We start from the raw sequence: 24,790 nt of genomic DNA on the forward strand, positions 1-24,790 counted from the left end.
CCCATGCAAGTTTTCAAAATTGTGTTTTTCATTAAAAACATCTCGCTTTAAGACAAAAGGTTCAAAACAAAACAAACACCCCAGGAATTTAGAAAGCAGAGACATGAAGGAGCAACTAGTCACACTAGACAATAATCATTTATTTTACCACGGGATCCAAAGCCCCAACTCTGAAAAATACAAGCACATTTGTTTAAGTATATATTATTTGCTTACAATGAAAAGAGCATTATTTGTAATGTACACATAACTTGCTTTCGGATTAAAGACAACTCACAAACTCTATCATCTTATACATTTATTTCAAATATATCTCAGTGGAAGTTCTACCAGGGCACTTCTGAGCTGACATTAGAAGAGTCCAAGAGCATAACACTAACAGGTGTCCACCTCAACTCAATCAGAGCCCTGCTTCTGCTGCTTGGGTATTCAGTGAAGGCACACATAATATTCATATTTAAGTAGCCGTAAGAAGACCCCAGAAACACACACAGAATCTGATTCCTTAATTCTAGGGTTTGGGAAACTAAAACAGAAGTGTGTCTGTCTTAAAGTTATAAACTGCACTTTTAACGCTAGTGGAATATTTCCATTATTCACTGTGCTTTGTTTTCCCTTGGAGTTTATCATTTTGTCAGATCAGAGCAGTTGGCTATGAGACAATCAAGCTAAAGATGCCCTGCAAACGTATCTTCTCCTTGAACAAGCCTGGCATTCTCAGAGCTCTTGATGCACTGAATAGCACCAGTGTTCATCACAGCTCTCTCTTGAGTCAGAACAAGAAAACCTAAGCCACCACACACCCAAATAAAGTTTAAAATATCAGTGAAAGCAAGATGTTCTCCTTCTGAAGCAATGCCTCAATGGGGAGTTACCCAAAAGAAAAAAAAAATATCAATCTTGTATTGAATCTGCCTTGTGTAATAAGGACTTTATGTGGGGTCAATTTGTTCCCCATATTTAATTCCAATTATTTAATGCATATTTCTGTAGCTTTTACTATGTGTCAGTGACTATCCTAAACACCTTACCGATACTTATTGTTCAATCTCTGCAACAACCCTGTAATAAAGACACTATAATGTCATGTCATTTTATTATGAGAGAGATTCTTGCCTACTTCATCTACTTCTGTGTGTTTGGAGCACCCTGGATTAACCTGATTTCAACTAATTGCCAAGGCTTTTTACTTGTGTGCCATATTCCTTACTGTCCTGTGGGCCTGAAACTTGGATACCATTCATCCTTTTGCTCTCCCACCAGCCATCAGAGACCTAGACAAATTCTCCACCTGCCTGCTGCTGGATTCAGGTATTAACTCAACCACTTTAGAATTCCAAGAGCACCTTCCTGTGTCTTTGTTGTCATATTACTTGCCGCCCTACTCCAAAGAGTTCTCAGTCTCATTGCAAATCAAACTGAGCACAAATGTATTATCTTGTCATCACAGACTCTTCATAATAATGCCTTGCCCTTATTTCCCATAATTCCCTTGAGCATATCAAATTAAACTGTTGCCATTCACCAAATATGTCTCTTAGGCATCTACATCCATGTTTTTTCTTGGAAGGTTTCATCTTTTTGCAGTCTCTGTTTGCAGTCACCTCCACTTACAGAAGGTCCACAGAGTCCCCCAAATTCTATGTCTAAGTTACTTCTTCTGTGAAGCTTTTTCAAGTTCCTCTGTAGTTGTTCTCCAGATTTAAAAAAACAAATGTGGTTCATATCAAGCGTGTTTACTCGTGTTGATCCTGATTTTTCTGTAAAATTTATTTTCTAGCACTATTAATGTTTCTAGTTCCTAAGATTAATAAATTAGGTTAATCAAAGAAACCGTGGTACATACACTCTGGAGTTGCACTTAGCCATAGAAAGGAAATAAATCACATTTGCTGGTAAATGAAAATAACTAGAAATTATCATATTAAACAAAATAAGTGAGATGCAGACAAACAAATATTACAAACAGTCCCTCATCTGTGGGTTCTAGAGTTTTTATAAATATCTAACAAATTTATTCAAATGCGTGTGTCATAATTATGTGGTTGAAAACAGAAGAGAAACTAAGGGAGACACGGAGATAGGAAGAGAGGGAAGAGGGAGAAAGACTAAAAGGAGGGAGAGGAAGAAGTATGAATCTGTTTAAAATTCCTGTACACATAAAAGAAACGGTCTCTAACAGCATGAGCAATGAATATAAACCAATAACATCGTTGCAAGAGAAAAGCAGTTAGTGAGGGGTGCAGAGGATGTACAAATCAAGCAAAGGAAAGGAGCTTCAGGCTGCAAGACACATTTGTGTTATTTGCTTCTCACAGGAGCTCTGCAAGTGGCAGGCAGCCTTCATGCATGAGATGACACAGTGGAGTGAGCCGACCATGGAGGTAGCCCATTTTTAAAGATACTTCCCCATGGCATACTGGTTTCTGTGATGCAAGAGGAACCATTTCTGTTCTCCCACCCCCCTTGTCCATGGTGATCTTACAGACACCAAAGAACTGTTAGAAAACCTAGGAGAAATGCATCAGGATGTGTGGATGAAGAATTTTCGGACATAACCCTAAAGCACTGGAGACAAAAGCAAAAATAAGCAAATAGTGATACATTGAACTAAAGACAGCACATCATCAAAAGAAAAAATTCATAAAGAGGTAACATAGAGACTGGGAAAGAATACATGACTATGTGCATTTGACAAGGGAGTAGCATTCAGATCATACAAAGCAGAGGTTCTCAGTCCTGTCGGTCATGACCCCATACAGGGTGGAATGACCCTTTCACGGGGATTGTCTAAGACCATCAGAAAACACAAATATTTACATTACAGTTCATAACAGTAGCAAAATTACAGTCATGAAATAGAAATAATTCTATGGCTAAGGTCACCGTAACATGAAGAACTGTATTAAAGTTGGCGGCATTAGGAAGGTTGAGAACCACTGTTATTAATAATTCCAAAAACTTAATTGTGGAGCATTCCTTTGCTCTGTGTGAATATGTGTCATTGTGATTGGTTTACTAAAGAAGCTGACTGGCCTATAGCTAGACAGAATAATGTTAGGTGAGAGAACCAGATTAAGAGATGCTGGGAAGAAGGAGGAGGAGTTTCAGGAGTTGCCAGACAGACTCAGAAGAAGCAACATGAAAAGTACATAGATGAGGCAAATGAGCCTAAGGGCATTGTAGACGAAATAGGTTAATTTAAATTATAAGAGCTAGTTAAAAACAAGTCTAGTGCTCGCTTCAGCAGCACATATACTAAAATTGGAACGATACAGAGAAGATTAGTATGGCCCCTGTGCAAGAATGACACACAAATTCATGAAGCATTCCATATTTTTTGGCCGGGCGTTGGCACACCTCTTTAATCCCAGCACTCGGGAGGCAGAGGCAGGTGGATCTCTGTGAGTTTGAGACCAACCTGGTCTCCAGAGCGAGTGCCAGGATAGGCTCCAAAGCTACCCAGAGAAACTGTGTCTCAAAAAAACAAACAAACAAAAAAAGTCTAAGCTATGGATTTATAATTAATAGTAAGTCTCCGTGTGGTTATTTTGGAACTGACTGATGGGACAGAAAAGTCCATCTCCATCGAATGGAAAAAAAAAAGTAAAATTATTTAACCACAAAAATATGATACCTGTTAGACAACAAATGATCAATGAGTGCCATATGATTGCACTCATAAGTGAATCTTAAAAAGTGTTTCTCATACCAGTGAATAGGATGTTGTCACCAGAGGTGGGGAAGAGCACAGAGGAGGGATGGGTGGGGAAAGCTGATTGAGGGATACCAGGGTATATATAGCCTGACAGGCACAGGAAGCCCTAGTGTGCTGAACAGTAGTGGGACTAGAGGTGATGCCAATGCACTGCATGTTTCTAAGAACTAGTTGTTATGGTGTTGGTAACAAACATCCCCAGGTTCCTGTGGTGATGGCTTGGTCCCCAGTCAATGGTGCTGCAACCAGTGACTGGACTGTGACCAAGCATACGGCTGGGTGGACTATTAGAAAGTGAGACCTTGTTGAAGGAATTTGGTCATGGGGATGTGACTTCAAGGGGACTTTGTCCTCACCCATTCTCTTTTTCTCTCTGCTTCCTGAGGAAGCAGCTTTGACCTCCTGTGCCCTTCATTCACAAAACACAGTGCTTCAGCATGGGCCCGAAACAATCGAACAACAGAAAAAAAAAATGCCAGGCAAACCACACCTCCTTCAATATGCTCTTCCTGGGATCTTTGTTGCAAGCATGCAAAGTAGACTTGGGCACTAATAGAACATAGAACGGATATGAGTTTCTCCATAAAGAAAGAACAAATGTTTAAGGAGGTAAATTCATTTTCCCTGACATTTCACGATGTACACCTATCTCAAAACATCAACAGGTGGCCCTACAAACATGGATCTTAAACACCCAGTTTAAGATCGAAATAATTTTAAATTGAAAGTATAATAATTAACATTGTTTGCCTCGATCTGAGGAGAAAAGAGGGAAAGTTTTTGTCATCCTTCTGCCTCTGCAACCCCCACGAGAGGTACTGACATGGTGGTGGCAACAGAAATCAAAATAAAGGAACTCCAGGGAAAGATCAAAGCTCCGAGGAAGGGTGTATGCTCGGGCTGTCAATGAGAAGATACTCTTCTATATTATTCCAAATTCACCCCACTGTCCCATGAGATAGCTATCATTAATCTGACTATAGGGGACAAAGAAAGATGTGTTCACAGTCAGACAGTGAAAATCAAAAACACAGCCTCACCTCAGCAAGGCAGAGACCAATCTCTTCTCTTATATTATAACCATAGTGACATACTTAAGTAATTTTAAGTAAATTACAAAGAAAGAGTTGCTAGCTTTAATATGAAGAACTGTGAGAATGTTCGTTTGTTGAGCTAAATCCCATTCCCCTAGAGAAGAAAATGCCTGGATGAGGTCTGGGGTGAGCCTGTGGCAGCCTAGAGCATACACTCTTCCTCGGAGCTTTCATCTTTCCCTGGAGTTCCTTTATTTTGATTTCTGTTGCCACCATAATGCCCTGTACATCTCTTGGGAGTTGCAGAGGCAGATGGATGACAAACATGTTCTCTCTTTCCTCCTCAGATGAAGGCAAACAATTTCTCTCCTTATTTTTCTTGTCAGGATTGAGACAAACTGGTGCATTAGAAGTAAAACTCTGAAATTTACCAAAAGTGAAGAATATCCAAATGAAAGTGAAGTAAAAACAGCCCCCAATAGGTAACTGATTTGTCTGTGGGGTGTGTGTGTGTGTGTGTATGTGTGTGTGTGTGTGTGTGTGTGTGTGTGTGTGTGTGTGTGTGTGTGTGTGCCTGCCTGTACCTATCCACCCACACATCAACTGTTGAGTCACTGTGTGATGACATCCCTTTTGAATGTTGGGACTTACCATGATATTAATCACAGAGTATCGGTATATAAGAAAGCTACCCTCCCCCACCCTACAGAAATGGTCATACAGACCCACAGCTTGGATCTCTGCAGCTCATGAAGCCCTCACACAAACACTGCCTCCAAATCCCATCTGTTACAAGAGATGCTGACAAAGGCTGTGCGTATCAACCTGCACTACCGGAACAAACCAGCCTGAGATGTCCAAGCTTTTATTTCCTACCACACACAGCACCATCAGTACCAAGATCAGCATTCCAGTTCATTACCTCCCATCAGCCCCTGAGTGAGATCATTATTGTTTGGAAATCAAGGTTGACATCAGGTTGCTGGTGAAACAACAGAAACACTAGGACACACTGGCACATTCTCCTGCATAGGGACACAACTGATGCAAGCTTCCCTCTCTGCCATGTCTATTGAGGCAGCCAGCTATAATTTTGAATTTTCCTCTTCCCAATAATCTGCTCCTTCAAACTCATCCCCCATGCTTCCCTCATCTTCTCTTCACCTTATCCTCCTGTTCTCTTTATCTGAGTCACCAGCCACCACCATCACTTGGTGAATATGCCATATTCCAAAGACCCTTCCTTAGAAAAGTTGTAATTCCCAGAATTGGCTCACCCATGTATATCTCTTTCTCATAAGCTGGCAAGAAATTTTATCTTTTTTTAGGTGCATAGCTCAGATTAATTACCATTTTGAACATTTTGTAAAATACACTATAGCACTGAAACAAAAAATAAAATAAAAAAGTAAGCAGCAAACAGCACCGACTCAGGGCAACGAGGTGTAAATGTGGTAAGAGAAGAGCATATTCTTATCTTTGTGTGGGTCACTGCCAGCTACTCAGAAATTTCTAGAGACAATAAACTTTACTACCTTAACAGTTTTCACAATCTCTTTGAGGAAGAAAATGTCTATTGTCTGAGACAAAAGGACAAAAGTAAGTTCTAGGTTAAGAAGGTTGCCTTTGAAGACAGCTCCTGAGAAATCGGTAAAACATTATCAGTGAAAATGAGAATAATTTAGTTTGATCTCCAGAAAAGAGAACATTAAGGGACGACAATGGGGCTATTGACTGAAGAGTAGGAGGTAGGACCAACAAAACAAAGATAAGCTGGGTGAGATGTGCTCAGGGTAAGGAGGTTTGGTGGTGATGTGCCTTCTAAGGGTGGTGATGCTGAGTGCCTTCTAAGGGTGATGATTCTGAGTACCTTCTAAGGCTAATGATGCTGAGTACCTTCTAAGGGTGATGATGCTGAGTACCTTCTATGGGTGATGATGCTGAGTGCCTTCTAAGGGTGATGATGCTGAGTACCTTCTAAGGGTGATGCCTGCTCTTCCCAGGAATACCATCATTCTAAGATTTTCTATTCTTCCACAGGGAACAATAAGGAAGCCATATTTATTGGACTAGCTGGGGGACTATCAGAAAAAAAACTGGGTAGAAACAGTTCAAAAGCCAGGAAATAATGATGGTTACTGTTTCCTATCTGAGATGCCTTGGAGAGCCCTCCAATGGTCTTAATAAATGACTGTGATGTTGATATTCACTCTTTGTTGATAAAAAATATTGGCCAGAATCATTGTTTTATCAGTATAGCCCTTTGAGAGGCCAAAGAAAGATGTAACATCTATAATATGCCCAAGTACATGGGTTATGTGCTTTTGATCCCTTTGTTCACTTATGTGAGCCTTATTTGTCTTTAGAATACTCTTCTCATAATACTCAACACAAGTAATTCAATGTGGATACTGCTAGATTTGTCGTGTCTGCCACAATCAGAAAGGAGCAGAAGTGACAGACCTAGAATTCCAGTCACACAGTCCTGGCAGGTTCCAGATCCTCACTAAGACTTAGGAGGCAGGCAATCAGGCAGGTCAGCTGGCTTGACCTCCACTAGGGTGAAAACAGCCCTGTGTTTGTTTTATTTTATTTATTTTTTTATTTTCGTGGAAACTTTCTCCCAGAAGGTCAAGGATGCTCGCTGTGTCTTTTGCACTAATCCCTTCCTTCCTTGCATTGCCTGTTCTTGTCTCTCCACAAAAGCATCATTAGGTGAACAAAAACAGAAGGTGGCCAGAACCTGGCCTCCTGAACCTCTCTCCACCTCCCAGAGCTCCACATCAGAGCAGGGCCTCTCAGTGAGTCTGGCATTCCACACCCAGTTGGGAAAGGAGGCAGGCCATCTGCCCTGGCCCCCCTTGAAAGGAGTCTGTCTTCCTTGCTCAGCCTCGTGGACATGTGAGTCATGGCCAGTTGGAAAAGAAGCAAGGTTGCCAATTGCTGCCTGGACAATGGTAAACCTATGGTTGGAATAAAGCCTGATAGGACGGCAGGGGACAGAAGACAGCCATAGATCAGTATCTGCTCCTTGGAACTAGAGGTAGACAATGCTGAGACACTGGATGGCTGAGCAGCTCACCCAAGCCTCCGACAGATACATAACAGACACAGGCAAGAACCAGACATGCTAGGCTCTTGGAAAACTTTGGCTGTAGCACCCTGGATATACAGTGGGGATGTGAACCTCAGAAAGAACATGGCCTCATGAGAGTAGCAGTGTTAGGGTTGTGGGATCCTCCAGCTCCTCCCACCATACTAGAGTGACATGTCACCAGCCAAGGATAATCTTAAGAGATGGATGTTCACTATAAGTGATGGTCTCTGGAAACACGTCCCTCATTCCAAAGATCCCATTAGCAGAGTCAACACAGTTTGCCTACAAATAACTTCTATGGTCCAGATATTTTCTTATCTCTGTTTTAAAATGAAGTGCACTTGTCTACTCTTATCCAATCCTATGCTTCCTATAGCCGTCAGAGGAAGAACTGACAGAGAGAAGCTCTACAGAAACTCTCAATGGTGGCATTAAATCAGTGCAGGGTGATGGCTATGAAGAAATCCGCCTGAAATTGATACAGTCCTAAAGAGTAACTGCTCACACAAAGGTGATCTCAGCACTTGGGATCATATGCCTTTAATCCCAGCACAATCCAGGGATACAAGGAAAAAGCAATGGGCCTCCTGGAAGATTTATTCTCCAGCCACACTGAGGAGAGCACAGCCCTTTCAGCCTGAAGTAGAGGTAAGAGCTAGCGGCGGGTTACTTTGCTTTACTGATCTTGAGCTCGAAGCTTGAACCCAGCTTGAAACTCTGGGTTTATATTAATTCATGCTACACTTTTCCAGATCAATGCTTGCCATATTCTGAACGGAAGGGACCTAGCTGGATGGACTGTGACAATGTCATCGAAGTGGAAGACATTCCATCCTTCCAATTTCTCCCCACAAACTTGCATCATTACCTCTGGCTCCTTCTCACATCTGTAGCCGGTTACCAGTAAACACAGTTTGTTCTGCTCCATAAGACAGAATGTGTCTGGGTCTTTTCACTGCTGTAACAAATCACAACAAAGATAATATATGAAAACACCATTTTTTTCCTCTTCTGGTTCTGAAGATCAACTCTCTACAAGGCTGCATTCCAGGGAGACCTGCAAAACAATTTCTTTGATTTTTCTAGCTTCTAGAAGCCAACTTCTTTCCTTGGTTTGTAATCCCTGAGTCATCAAAGCCAGTAGTGTAGCATCTCCATTGTTTCTGCCATCTTCACTCTTTTTATTATTCCCAGCTGTACTGAGGTAAAATCAAAAATGACAATTGTACATAGTAAGAAGTACAGTGTGATATTTGAGTTTAGGTATGTCCTGTGTAATAATTGCCACAATCAAGCTAAGTGAAATGTTCACTACTACATTCATAGACCCTTTTGTGAAAGAAGAGCACTCAAGACCCCTTTTCTTTCAAATTTAGAATTTTTAACTAAGTCATTGTGGTAGATATCAAATCTCAACAACTTGTGCACTCTCCATAGACAAAATTCTCATTTCTTTCACCTGCCAAGTCCATGTCAACTAAACCCTGCTGTTTTTCTGAGTTTAACAACTTTAGACTCCACATAGAAGTGAGGCCATGCTGCACAGTCCTTCTGTAGTTGTGCTTTGCCCCTTAGTAAAAATGTCCTCCAGGCTTGTCCTCGCTATTTCAAGTAACAAGGTTTTTCTGCTTTTTTTATGATTCAATAACATTCCTCTATTTCTCTCTCTCTCTCTCTCTCTCTCTCTCTCTCTCTCTCTCTCTCTCTCTCTCTCTCTCGTTGTGTGTCTTTCTCTATGTGTTTGTTTCTCGGACTCTCTCTCTGTTTATCTCTGTGTGTCTCTATGTGTTTGTCTCTCTGTGCCTCTGTGTCTATGCTTTTTTTCTCTCTATTAGTCTGTCTCTCTGTGTGTGTATCTGTCTCCCCCTATGTGTTTGTCTCTCTTTGAGTCTGTCTCCGTCTCTCTCCCTCTCCTCCCTCCCTCCCTGTGTTATCCATTTCATCCATTGATGATCAGTGAGGTTGATTCCTTATCCTGCCCACTATAAATCATTATAATCATGCTTGAGACCACATTATGTCCACCCCAGCCCACAATGATCGCCCCAACTCTAGATCTTTAATTTAATTGAATCTACAAAGTCTTATTTATCATACAGTCTCCAAGTATCAGGACACAGACATGTTTGAGGGCAATTATTCAGCCCACTGCACAGGCACATTCTTGTTATTTTTGTAGCATCTCCATAGACACTGCCCTCCATGCCATAGTGTTCATTGCAGTAACCTCTGAACCAGAGTCCCTGCCTTCTCATACCCGACTCTTACAAATATAAGTCTGCTCACGACAGTCTTCTACTCAGAGCATTTTATATGCTCCAAAGTCCCCATGATTAATGCCCCCTTATTTCCTCCTACTGTTATCTCCTTTGATTCCCTCCCCCCAGTTTGGTTTCCCTCCTAGTCCTTGAACACGCCAGGTGAGCTGCTATCTCAGGAAGCTTGGGTTTCTGTTCCTCTCCCTCGCACTCTGCCTCCACATCACCCTTTTCTTCTCACTACTTCCTCTGCCTTGCACTCTGCCTGACATCGCCTATTCTCATTCCCTTTTCTCTTCGTGTAGCAAATCTGATGTCATTGTCATAGCAAGACTGACTTTAACAATAAATTGAAATGACTCTTCTCCATGGTATCTCTCCATGTAGATCTCTCCCTACACTCCTTCCACGGTACCGCCTGCTAGTATTTCCATTTCCCTCCGATACATCATGATTTTGAGTTGTCTTCCCTTCTCTGCCTCACTCTCAAATCCCACAATACGTATAAAAGTGTATTGTGCAAGGACAGGGCCTTTTGCCTAGCTTGCACCCTGTAGAGTCCCCACATCTAAAAGTACCTAGAATGAATCAGTATTTATTCAGTAAGTGGACAAATAAAGATTCTCAACCTCTCTAAATGGATTAATAAAGTTATTTCTTGTCAACTTCATTTTCACAACTATAAAAGGAGATGTTCCAACATATTTTGCAAGTTTTTTGGGGGGTACTCTGGCCGTCCATGAAAGTTTTCTGTTCAGCTCCCAGCCCCGTGACTTCCTTCGTAGGATGTGGTCATGACAAGAGGAAGTGGTAAGATGCCATGCCATCCTGACATCCAGAAGAAAAGGGGCACATCACTCTCCACTTCAAGCCCATAACTGATGGACACAGAAACTGGATTTGGCTAACCAGGTGCTTCTGCCCAGACAGATGTATGTACAGGAATGAAAAGGAGTAAAGTGGCTATGGTAATGCCCAATGGCATCCAGGTGGGATGTTGTACAAGTCTATTAATTATAGATGGAAACACTCCATAGGACCAAGTCCTCTACATTCTTGACCTCTGATCTTGCCTTGCCTTCTGCCCATGGCCTACATCTGCTCCTGCCTTCTCTTGAATCAGTTGAATCAGTTCCTACCAATACCTTCTTCTTAGGATCTATACTCATCAGAGTTTCTGTTGACTGTACCTGGGATTCCTACAGAGCACATAAGAGGGAGCATCCACAGTGGATGCTAACTGTGCTTCACACTGACCCCATCTGCCAGCTGAATGCCCATATCCCCACAGCTACAGTTTACAAACTTGAGTGCAGAGGAATTACCTGGACCTGATGGCAGCAAGATCACCCAAGACACAAGGTGTTATAACAACCCTGATGTCATATACCCACTGAATGGCTGACCCAGAGTTCAGAAGTGTGGACCACTTGCATCAGGTTGAGACAACTGTCCAGTGTGGCTAATGCTTGGAACAGGGTTGGCTCTCCCAACAGTTCACACTGGGTCTCCAGGCCTCCTCCCCAATCCTGTTTTCTCTCTCCCCCCACTGGCCCCTGGGGGGTGGGTGTCAGAGCATTCCCGAAACACGCATGGCCCCTTCTCAGGATTTGTTCTTAGGGAATCCAAAACATAACAGATCTTGACTGGTAACAATATGATTGGAAGTGAAGTATTTATTTAAAAACACTGTCTGTGCCTGGCAAGTTGTAGCAAAGCTCGGTGAGTAATGATGGTTTGTGACCTCCCAGCAACTGCAAACGGTATTGGACAAAATCCCCAACACCATCCATCTTGTACTGTGGCTCCCAGAAAATATTTTCTTTAGGACCAAACTTATTTTTCAATATGCTTTATGTTCCCTTGTCCTTTTCTTCTTGTGCCACATTCATAATGTAGCTATGGAAACAGCACCAAAAAGCAACCCTTTCTGTTCCTGGCTTTTTGTGTCACCAGTGAAAACACCCCTGGTAGGCAGTGTAACTCTCCCGCCGTTACATCTTATAAGGAAATGGTCAGTGTATTGTCTGTATTTGGAGAGGAGAATCCCAGTCAGCTTAGCTATAGACGTATTTAGGGGCTGTAGGCATACCTCAGTGGTGAGTATGTACTGCTTTCTCAGAACCCTGAATTCAGTTCCCAACACACCTCAGGAATCTCACAACTGTTACCCCAGCTCCAGGGAAATTTTATGCCTCTGGCCTCCATGTGCATGCCCACATGCAGTGTGTGTGCACAAACACACACTCTCACATACACACATGCACAATTGATTGAAAATAAAGTAAATCTTAAAGCAGAAAGAAATGGCCACATTAATATGCTAAAAGAAATTACTGAAGCAAAATGCCCATATGATCATCGTCATGTGAGCTTTCACTGCATCATCAAGAGAGAACAGAAGACAGTACTCAACTATCATTGGTTGAAAATTACTAAGTGACTTTAATCAGCCATCAAAGAGTTTTGTTTTGGTATCCCCCCCCACCCCCCGAATTGGAGAGGGATCCTTGAAACCAAACCCAAAATAAATAAATAATTCAAGGCATTGTCAGAAATTTCAGACTCTAGACAATGAACTCAAGCCCCTCTCCATAGATGGGGTGACTGAGGTCCTGACCCCTAGCACATTCCTGGGAGAGGTAGACTTGTCTAGAGATGACCCAACTCTGTCAGTCTCTCTATTCACATCTGTCCATCTGTCCTCAGGGAGCTTCAGAGCGAGAGATAAGCAGCTGCAGCAGGAGGCGAGGAGCACCATGTCTGTGAACCTCTTCACTTCAGTGACACTCACTTGAAATGATTTCAGGCAGATTTAATAATAATAAAAAAAGAAGTGTAACCACCTGACTTTGAAGAAACTTACAGATCCCAAATACTTTTGATATTAAAAGGGATCCTTAAAAGGGAAAATCCACTGAAAAGACAATTGATCATATACTGTGGCTCGGGACACAGGGCAAGCCACAATGTTTTCCTTGCTCCAAAGAGTACGGTTTGCTGAAGGGAGGGAAGCATGGGGAAGACGAACTGTGCAACTTAACGGAGTAACTGAGTAGGAGAGTCTCACTGCGTCTCCTGTTCCACTGCCTTGCATCTACTCATTAGAAGCAGGAGGTTGTGTTGCAGTTCTGTATCCTCTAATGAAGGATAGAAGAGTCCAAAACATTAGCTGTAAAGTGTGATATTCACTGGCTTAATGTTTATTGAACTTGGCAGCGGCCACATAAAAGAACACTGGGCTAGGAGCTCTCTGGGAAATAACAATGAACCTACAGGAAGATTCGCTGTCAAAGTAGTTCTTCAGCCACGGGGAACACACTGTGAAAAAAAAAAATGCCTGCCCTGGAAAAAGTCACCGAGTGAGTTAGCATCTCTGTGTGAAGGCCTCTAAGGAAAGGTTGGGGGCCGTGTGGGAAGACGTGGCAGATAGTGGCCAGATGGCAAGAAGGAGGCAGTTCCGGACACAGCCTTGAAACAGAGACGCTATGTGGGAAAGTGAGAGCAAACTGACCCTGCCGTGCAGAGAGAGTGGGCAAAGCGTGAGTAAAGACAGGGAAAGGGGGGGGGATCAGAGGAAATTCTGCTTGGTGGGTGGGAATTTGTGCTTTGCATCAGAAAGTGCATTTGAGAACAGAATCATCTTTGCCCACCAGGAGGCCACTCACTCTTGGACAAATATCTGTCTGAAATTTCTCACCTGTGCCAAAGGCCATGCCACAGCCACGCAGTCACAAAACAGAAACTCTTGCAAATTAGGGCCTGAGCCCTTACAAAGCACAGTTCTTAGAATGAACACAGCAGTGAGAAATTAGGCTTTACTTCTCCTTACCATGTCATTGACTATCTGTGGGTTGGGAATGACATATAGACTTCAGATACTGAATGTGAGTTGATACATGGGGTGGCAGACAAGGGTTGCTTAATAGAGACTGAAGACATGGCTGAACTCCACCTTGCTCTCACAAAATAAAGACAGAAGTAGGGCTGGGGGATACGAGTTGTGTTTGGAAATTGAACATGAAACTAAATATGGCTCTCTAGAAGAGGGGATAAGGAAAGACCTTGGGCCCAATTTATAAATATCCTATATTGTGGACTGGACTTAGCAGACTTTAAAACCACAAAGGGTCTAATCATATTATGTCAGAGTTCCCCTCTGGCAGCAGCGGTTATCACATGCGGCTCCACTGAGCCACTGACTTGTTATAGTATTCACCTGTGCCACAGATGAGGGACACTGCGTTGGGATGACTTTTGGCCTATCAACTCTAACTTTAATCGTAAGTGCTATGATTGCCTCTAATTCAGATCATGGGTTTCTATTGATGATCATTTGGAAGGCTTTTGTGTACACACTGGGGACCCACATTTGGGTCACCAAAATCTGAACCCATTGTCTTCTTGCTTAATGTTCTGGAGCAGTCCTGACACCTTGGTTAGGCATTTCAAGGCTCCTAGGGTCTGCATCACTGTTCTCTCGGTTCTTTCCGGTCCCTTCTTTCCCATACTCCTTATCAACAAGTCATGCACTATTGGCACTCCCCAAATGCCTTGCATGGATGTTCTGTATGTTTAGAAGGAGCCTCCTCCTCTTCATCACAGTGGTACCACCTACAAGGGATGCTTCAAGACTCAAGTTGGGGGGTGGTAGGGGAGGAAAGGAAGGAGAAGGGAACTGGGATTGCCATGTAATTCAATCTTGTTTGTAATTCAAATATATAAAAAAATAAAAAACTAAAAAAAATAGGACAGTCACGATGTTCTTAAGATGGGGAATTGTCTCAATGAAGATAATGGGATGTTAACTGCACACCTTCTCTCTTTGCAGCTCATGAACCTAGGTATTTTCCTCCGACCTCTACTTTCCCATAATATGGCCAATTGAACATGGACAGGAACTTATCATGCTCTGAGCCAGTCTTTCTTACATGTTGATGGTTTCAGGTATTTTGTTATAGCAATCAAATAATAAATAACACAGAAACTCATGCCAGAAAAAAAAAAAAAAAAAAGATTCAACTCGAAGGAGTTGCTCCTTGTACATCCAGACAGAGGTCCTGTGCTTCGATACCACCTTTCACCTTTTACTTAAAATGTTGACATGCCGATTTATGCCATTAGACTGTGAGTCCCTCAAGGCCAAAAACTGTATTTTTTCATAGTTGCCTTGCTACAGCTGGTAGCATGCCAGCCCTTTTCTAAGTGAAGAAGCTAATTCAAGATGCAGTGACAAATAATGACCACCAGATGGCAGTGTGTGGACATTTTGTCCCTTACCCACTATGAGGGAGCAGAAGGGTTTATAACAAGTTGCCTTTCCTCTCTGCCCTTGCAGACAAACAAACACATCTCTGAAGACAGAGAGAAACCTTTTTGTCTGGCCAGTCAAATTCACCTCCCTGAATCAGAATCACAGGTGGCCCTTGTGTTCCCTGTTTTTAAAAGCTCTGTCCTAAGGCTCTGCTGTGCTCTGTGATGTAGGGACTTAGATTTCCCAGTTTGCTCTTTACAAGGACAACTTGGTCATCTCAGCAACTGGGATGAATGGCCACCAGCACCCACTGATGGTCAGCGTCTGTCGAGGTCCCAGAACTTCCTGCCCACACCCATCTGCCAGATCCACGCAGCAAACAAAAGTCAGCCAAATACTTGCTGCTTACTTTTCTCCTAAATTCTGTTATTGTGGTTTTTAATTGACATGTGATAGGTGTACATATTTTTTGAGGTGCACTGTGGGTTAGACACAGGAATACTTTGTGTAACAATCAGAGTGTGGCATTTAGCATATCTGTTACCTCAGCCATTTATGGTTTCTTTCCTGTGGGAAGATCCTTCTCTTCCGGTGGGTATTTGGAAATACACAGGCCAATATTCACCATATTTACATAGCTATGCTTTAGGCCATCAGAATGTCCTTTTTTACCTGGGTATTCATGAGCCAGGCTTCCGCACCCCCCACTCTTCTCCACACTGTCTGATCACTCTAATTCTATGACATCAACTTGTTTGGATTTCACAAATGAGTGAGGTCATCCCCGCGGTATTTGTCTTTCTGGGCCTGGCTTGTTTCACTTAACTGTCCCCTCCAGACTCATCCGTGATACTGAAAGTCAAGAATTCAGCCAGTTTTAGTGTCTAAACAATTATTTTTCTGTGTACATACATGCTTGCTTCATAACTGTTTTCACTGTTGGACCCTTACCATTGATAAGAATCCTGATTGTGTGAACAGCAGCAGCAATTTTCTCTGGGTGTGCAATATTTTGAGGCTGATGTCTTCCCTGGGGATTTGCCTGCTTCTTCACTGGCAAGCACAGTGCTGGTCAGCTAGGAGCTAGCTATGCTGTCGTTTTTTTTTTTTTTTTTTTTCTCCCCAGGATAGAACTGAGAATCAGCCTAGACACAGAATCCCTGACCCCTTCATGAGTGCTGATCTCTGGGCTCACAAATGATAGAGGACCAACCAGTTGGAGTGAAGAAAAAAAAAACAAAAAAAAAGAAGCACCTGCTAGATCTTCCTGATTAAAGACAGCCCCAGAGTAAAGGGGGCTTCCCTTCCCTTTTCCTCCTAGTATTGCTAGTTTGCAATTTTCTCTACCTTCAATACATATTGGTATAGTAACCAGTATACAGAAAACAGGGAGAAGTGGCTATTACTCTTGGCCATAATTCCTGACAGTCCAGCTCCTATTGTCCTCGTTGGGTTTTTGACACCTTGACATGAAAGCTGGAGTCATCTGAGAAGACTTTTGTCTTCTCGACTGAGAAAAGTACCTCTGTCAGAGTCATCTGGAGGCGAGCTCCTGAGGTCGTTTCTTAGTTGATGGTTGATGAGGAAGGATCCAGCCCACTCCAGACCCTCTGTCCTTATACAGGTGGTCCTGGCTGCATTAGAGAGCAAGCTGAGGGATCCAGGAGGAGCAAGCCAGTGAGCAGCATTCACTCATGGCTTCTGCTTCAGTTCCTGCCTCCAGGAGCCTGTGTTCAGTTCCTGCCTCCAGGTGTCTGTTCAGTTCCTACCTTGTCCCCACTTAATGGACTATGACTTGGGATATATACATAAGGTAAATAAACCCTTTCCTCCCCAAGTTGTTTTTGGTCATGGTCTTTATGACAGCAACAGAAAGCAAACTAAGAAAATTATGGGATTTTCATCACTATTAGAGCAAACATTATATTTGAGTACAAAGCCTGAAGATTCCAAAGCACCTAATTCCTCTTAAATAAACTCAACTCTTTTAGCTCTAAGAGTGTCTGGGGTCTCCCTTGGAATTGAGAGACTCTGAATAAGTAACCTCATATATCATACAGTGGGTAAGACATATATGTCAAGTAGATCAGGGGTCAAATTCTGGCCCGAGCATATCCTGACTCCTTCCTGCCATTGGATTCCATCGCTTCTCCCAGGATGAGCTTTCTTGTCTGCAAAAGCAGCTTCTACGATGCTCTGCCAATGAGATAACACAACAGGTGAGTGTTTCAGAGGGCACCCCTGTGCAACGCACAAAGTAAGTGCCAGCCATCAGCACTGGTGTTTGTATCAGTGGAAGTATACTGCAGAAGGCACAGCTCCCTAAAAGTAATTATTAATGTCATTGTTTGCAGATTCAGAAACTTCTAAAGGCCCCAACTCTCTCCATAAATGGAACCAGGGTCCATTCTTTCAGTGAGACCCACTCAGCAAGAATAACTTAGTTAATAAACTCTGCCTGGCTAGGAACAGGTAAATGGAAACACAGCATTTAAAGCACACACTGCCCTCGGTGAGGTCATGATGCATGGAGAGCTGCCCTCAGCAGTTATAATTCAGTGCGTGTGGGCACTAGCCTGGTGCACAGACATCCAGAAGCCACCCAAGAGGGAGCCAGAGTCCCTAGTGCTCCTCAAGGGCACTGCAGGGCTTTCATGAGCTAACCTTGGCCTCCCTGGCAATGTTTCCTACAAATAGCATTTGTCTTTTGAGACTACATTATTACATTATTACAAACTTTTAACCTTGGCACCAGCTGTCCTCTCAGAATGGAATACCCCCTTCGGGGATGTGGGGAAATGGCCCCAAGTCTTCCTCATGACCTCTGGGAGCCTGAGGGCTCCTTCTCCCCCAGCTGGGATCTCATTGTACATTTGAGCTGCATCCATTTATTTGGCCCCTGTGCCCAGAACAAAACTGATAATTCTGTAGCAGTCCTACATAAACAAACTCTGATGAACTCTCCCACAACCGGTGTTATACAAAGACTTCTAATGCCATCCAATTTCCTTTTAACACTTTAATTTGTTCTTTAAAAGATTGTATAACAATTTTAGTTTAAATATATCAATATGACAACTCCTTTTTTATTTTCTAATGTGCCAGGCTACTTAAACTCTCGCTAACACACGCTTTTGGGAGTTGGTCATGAGATAAGCAATTTTTTTTTTCAGCTTGTAGGAACTTTATTTTCCTTCCACCTTTTTTCCCTTTGCTTGGATGTCTGTTTTTCCTTCCACCTTTTCCCCTTTGCTCAGGTGTCTGCAGAGCAGCCCAGGACCACTCAGTAGAGGCTCCAACCCACTTGGTGGCCTGCACTGTGGTAGCTGCTGACCAGTCCTCAGTGGCTGGCTGGGCACTTCAGTATTCAATAGGAAACTGCTGGACGGGTACAGAGAGCACCTGCACACCCTTAGACCAGTCGGCCACCTCTGGCTGAGCAGCAGTGAACTCAGGCGCTGGAGCCGTCCATTCGCCCTGAAATTCCTCCTTGGTCACAGCCTTCTCTGCAGCAGCCTGCTCCTCCTTCTCAATCTCCTCTGGCTCTCTGTAGAAGTAAAAGGTCAGGCATTACCTCCCGTGAGTGCTCATGGGAGATAGTGCCACGCATGCGGAGTACTTCCCAGGCCAGCATCCACCACATCAGACTCACTGAGTGAGCTCCCTTGTTGTTGCATGGGATGGCAATTCTCCACGTAGTGCAGAGGAGAGTCTGTGTTACACAGAGTAGGTTGACATAAGACGCCTCTGTGAGGGGCTGGTGGTCAGCCCTGGGGTCAGTGACCACTAGAAGCCGTGGCTTCCGAAAGGCTGCTTGAATCTGGTTGGTGAAGGCCCCAGGAGTGAAAGGGCCAGCAATTGGAGTGGCTCCAGTGGTAGCAGCAAACTTCAGCCCAGCTCGCTGCCCAGTGTTCCTGGAGGAGATGACGCTGACATCAGCGGGGTTCTCAATGGCAACGATGGCCGGGGCTGCCAACAACAGCTTCTCCCAGGTCCTCTTCAGACTTATGATGTAGTTACCATCCCTTTTCCTTTTGTAGATGAACTGCTCCATCTGAAAGTCAAGGTTGGTGCCACTTAAGTAGGTTCCTGCAGCAAGGAATTTGAGGACATCCTCCTCCTTCATCTGTAGGACATCAAGAGCTCCCGACATTGTGTAAGTTTCCCTTTTAAGTTATGCTGGGAATCAAGAACAACGCCGTATGGACCCGTCCTGGAGCAGCGGGGAAAGGGAGATAAGCAATTCTTTGAGACGCAATATTCCAAGTTCGGTCCTGATGCCACCAGTACCACAGCCACCTGGCTTCTTATGTTCCACTTTGCTTTGCTGTGTAAATGTCAGTTCCCCTTTACACGGACTAGGTCATTTTAGATATGTCTCTTTAATTACCATTGTTATTATTATTATTATTGCTATTAGTTTGTTGAAAATGTGTATGCCTTGGCACACTACCCCTTAAGTTCTTGTGTTTCTCGGAAAAGTCAAACAAACCTATTGCCACTTTAACCTGTGGATGAGACTGAACTCAAAGAGGAGCAGCCCTTCAGGGTTGTCTCACTGCAGGTGCCTCACACGACCATCAGACAAGGCCTTTTCTTCGTTCTTTCTACTTCATCACCTCTGTGCAAGTCTGTAGATGTCCCTTTTTGATTGACACATATTTGTAGTTATTGACGAGGGACAGTGTGACGATTTGGTTGAGATATGCAGGGAATAGAGGTCCACGAAGGAAAATCACCTTTAGTGCTGAACACGTTCATGTTACTAGTTCCTCTTTTCTATCTACTTTGATATATATAGCTCATTGTTGTTAATTATATTCACACTGCTGTGTCGTGCCAACGAACATGAGAGCTTACTCATCCCAGAAAACCATCATTCTATACCCATGGATCAATGTTCCCAGCTTTTGATTTTAATTGGGTGTCATCTGCAGATTGGCTCATCCCTTTCCTTAAAATAACCAAGTTATTAACACAAACTACTGAGTAGGCCAAATAGCTTCTAGACCTTACTGGATACCTCCTGACTGACATGGAAGTTTAGTCCTCCTTAAGAGTCGTTTTTGTTCTCATAACAAAGGAGCAAGTGAGTAAGGTGAGACCTGCTCTTTTTTATCTAAATTAAAAATAATCTTATTTTTACATACCAATCCCAGTTCCCTCTCCCTCCAATTCTCCCATTCCTCCTACCATCCCCCCATCCTACCCCATCCATTCCTCAGGGAGGGTGAGGCCTCCCATGGGGGACCATCAAAGTCTGTCACATCATATGGGGCAGGACCAAGATCCTCCCCCATGTATCTAGTCTCAGAGAGTATCCCTCCATGGGGAATGGGCTCACAAAGCCTATTCATGCACTAGGGATAAATACTGGTTCCACTGCCAGAGGCCCCCTAGACTGCCCAGGCCCAGCAACTGACATCCACGTTCAGGGGCCTGTTTCGGTCTTATGCTGGTTCACCAACTATCAGTCTGAGGTCCATGAGCTCCCACTTGCTAAGGTCAGCTCCTTCTGTGGGTTTCCCCAGCATGGTCTTGACATCTTTGCTCCTCACAACTGGATTCCAGGAGTTCGGCTCATTGGTTAGCCGTGAATCCCTGCTTCTGCCTCCATCAGCTACTAGACCCCACTTCTCCCTCACCATCTTACACACAGTCCCAGCAAAGCAGACCCTGACAAACCTCATCCTAATAGTTTCCTGTGTAGTGAGAGAAACAACAGGAAACATAGTGATCATGGAAAATTCACATGCACTCCTAGTAATCAGTGCCTTGTCTTCAAGATGTGCATGAGTCAACCGCACAACAATCCTTTCCAAAATTTCAAGAGCCAAGATAAAGAAAGAACCACTGCACTTGACTTAACCTGTGACCAGAAGCAAAGCCCTTCCCTTGTGAGGCCAGAAAACTGCTGCCATCTCCCATGGCACCTGAGAAGCAGTCTCATCTACACCCATAGCTACATTCCGTGTCCAGTTAGACAGAGAATCACCCGGGTTTCTAGAGTTCCAAGTCACACCACCCATTCCATGTACTTTGTCTCCTCTGTGGCTTATACACCTCCCAAGAAAAGACTTAGCTTTACCTTTTTCATCTCCAAATTAAGGTTAGAAATACCTGAAAGTTACAGGAACCAGTGGTCACCTATAAAGCGCATGGGTACTTGAAGACCCCCTCAAGCAATATTGTATTCATGATGCAAACATGTTATGTCCAGGTGTGCAGAAGGCCATGGAGGGTGACTGGACACTCATCACTGTATGGCTGCAGCCAGCAGTATAACAAGAGTTGAAGAACAAATGGGAAGGATGATAATGAGAATATGCATGAGAGCATCTAAATTCATACCAAATACATATGTTAGGTTATCTAGACAGGGAATCTGGTCAGGAGAACATGGGTCCCTCATGCTCCCTGGGGTAGGGTAAGAAATCCCCGAGAGAAGAGAGTGAAGAATGTAATGGAGACTTGAGAAAACTGCACTGGGAACAATGGTGTAGGTCCTGGTAAGGTCATGAGCCTACACCAAGCCCTGCTGCTCCACTGGCAGCTCTCTGTATCACTGGGGAAGTTCTGCATCTTAACAGATTGCATTTCCTATCTGAGAGGAGACAGACAGTAGGTCAGACCTTCCAGAAGTACAGAGGACCTCAAATGAGACTCAGGTTAAGAGAGTGCATTATGGAGCCAGTGTTATCTACAGCTGGGTTGGGCTCTGCCCAATAGGAGAGCGGCAGACTACATATATATATATATATATATATATATATATATATATATATATATGTATGTATGTTGGACTGACATAATCTCCCGGGCTAACTCAGGAAGATCTTGATGCAGCAGACATGCTGAGCAGCAGCAGGTTGAAGAGATGGTGCATTTACAGCAAAGGGCAGCTGGGAGACTATATTCATCCCTTTCCGGGGGCTCCAGACAACCTCATGCATCCCATCTTAAACTAAATCTGCCACCTTTCCCTCAAAACCAGCTTTGCCTCCCAAGACCCCCATTTGTTCCTGACAGGACAGTATCTCATGTCACTTTTGCTTGAGATGTATATTCTTGTTGTCAACTGGAAAAGCACAGAACTGCCTCCCCGTGCACTCTTTGACTCTGAGTCTTAATATCCTCATCTGTGGAATGACAGTAACACCACCTGGCCCCAGTCTGCATTAGCATCTTATGGGAATCTACTGGTCGATGTGAAAGATTCTGAAAACCTGTGCAATGCACTGAAAAAGAAGTAATTGCAGTAGTGCTACCTGCCTTTGGGTAGCATGAAAACTGAGTCCAAAATCTCATCTTTAATAACACCAAATGTTACTGGTTCAAAGACTTGCAACTTCCACTGACATAATTGTGCTGTTTGTTCTTTAGCTCAATAGCTTGACTCTGTGGCATTTTGGTGCTGAGAGAATTAAGAAAATCATTCCCACATTAAAGGTGTAAAAATCTTTTGAATACATTAATGAGGTGGTAGGAAGTAGGCTGACATTAAAGGACTTTGGAAGTTCTCTAATTAAGCCTAGCTAATGAGTTTTTCCACTCTGCCTGAGCACTGAGCCCAGCAGCCTGATGGCCTCAGGCTTCTGTGATCTCCATGAGAGCTGGCCACCAGCAACTGAAGCTCAAGTTCATCGTGGGCTGATTCATCCACTCACACCTTCAGGTGCAACCTTCTCGCAGAGCAAGCTACACCACATGTACCATGTGGGATGGAGGTCTGAACCTCCCAAAACTGCTGACATCAAGCCTCAGGGCGCTCCATCAAGGTCCAGAGGATGACATGAAAACCATCACAGACACCATGTCAGAGCTGGGAACAATGTGAAAGAGGGAATGGAATTTAATCGATTAAATCTGATTATTTAGCAATAACTGAAGGTGGAATGCTGGGTAGGACACAGGGATACTAAAGTCATGCCTCTACGTGTTTCTAAAAGCTTACAAACCAGTTGGGGAAATAGCTGTGTTTAGAAATAACATTAAGAGACAAGCCAGCATATTGCTAAATTAGCATACTATTCATAACTTTGAGATCTCCACATGTGTCAATCCCTTGATATGCTTTGCAAACTCACTTATGATCTGGTCCAGGTGCTCTCCCCATTTCTGTCTACTCAAGGTAAGGCGAGGTCACCTTCAGAGCAGCCTGCCCTTGACTGCTGTGTAAATTCTATCACCTAGTATCTTTATTGACTTGAATACATCTGCCAGATTCTCTGTTCTGGGACAAATTGTTGCCTATATCCCTGTGCTGTTGCCTGTGATCATACATAGCTTTGTAGTAGACAGATGAATTTAGGACTAGAACACTTTCTCCAGAGTGTCCTGACCTCCCAAAGTACTCTTCAAACATTGGAAAACTATTGTATGTCTGCACTTTGCTATTTCATTTCCTTCTATGTATGTGTTCCCTGCTTGGAGAGTCAACTGTACAATCTATTGAAATACATAGATAGATTTATATTAGAGATGGACATCATACAACAAAGGCAGTTAGTCTCCTAAGTTTTTATTTTCATTCACAACCTGTTGGCATGGAGTTTATCATCCCACTTAAAGTATACAATAATTAATTTATTCCAAGCAGAGGTCCATTTATATATATGAACTTGTGTGCACACAGGTCCACTCTCCAGCTTTGATGGAGAAAGCAGACAAAACCAGACTTATTAACAGAGAGGACCAGACAGTGTCGCATCAGTTCTGACTCTGGTGTCAAGTGCAACACAGATGTCACCAAGTCCATGCTAGCCTGCTGTGGCGCTCAATGCTGTCACGTAAAAGAAGGCAGGTGCCATTTGGAGATTGCTTGCAGAGTGAGCAATCCCTGAAGAAAGAGCATTAGCTTAGACCTACATGTCCTGTTCAAGGTAGAGGAAATATTTGCATTAAAGAAAACACAAATGTTTTATTTATGAACAGAACACCTTAGAATGGCCAGATGTCCTGGACACTGGAGGGTGTAAGACAAGAAAGAAAAAAGCAAACAAACAAAGGGGATAGTGTGAGAAATACAGAGGCACCCAGTCTCAGAATGAAAATGGTGAGAAGGATGTAGGTTAATTCAAAGGGCCAGCATTTCTGGAGGCAAGTGCAGTGCTCAGGCACTTAATCCTCCCAAGGACCCTCAGCTGGGATGGCATTCTTGGTTCCTTCTATTTCACAGATGATGAGACTCACAACTTTAGATGTCTAAGGTCACCAAGCTATGGGGAATGAGAGGCAGCCTTAAAGCCTAGACTATCTAACCCTCGAATCTGTGCTACTAGCCACAAAGACTGCTGAAGCCCTGTCCAACTCTAGCTATTCTGGGATTCCTAGAATATTGAAATAGTGAGGAAAATACAGTCCCCACTTGTAACTAATGGGACCGAGTCCGTCACCTCCCCTTTGTCCTCCAGTGGAATCCCTGTGCTT

The 24,790-nt window shown here is 43.4% G+C and overlaps 1 non-coding gene and 1 pseudogene across 1 annotated transcript; one reads left to right on the forward strand and one right to left on the reverse strand.

The window, feature by feature from the left end:
- The first annotated feature begins 3,234 nt into the window (after nucleotides 1–3,234).
- LOC113835430 lies at nucleotides 3,235–3,341 on the forward strand. Its single transcript, XR_003484975.1, has one exon. It is a non-coding gene; the product is annotated as a U6 spliceosomal RNA (small nuclear RNA).
- A 14,106-nt stretch (nucleotides 3,342–17,447) lies between these two features.
- LOC100753271 lies at nucleotides 17,448–19,514 on the reverse strand (annotated as a pseudogene).
- Between the last annotated feature and the right edge of the window lie 5,276 nt (nucleotides 19,515–24,790).

This window comes from Cricetulus griseus, chromosome 4 (genome assembly GCF_003668045.3).
Source record: "Cricetulus griseus strain 17A/GY chromosome 4, alternate assembly CriGri-PICRH-1.0, whole genome shotgun sequence".
NCBI classification, from domain to species: domain Eukaryota; kingdom Metazoa; phylum Chordata; class Mammalia; order Rodentia; family Cricetidae; genus Cricetulus; species Cricetulus griseus.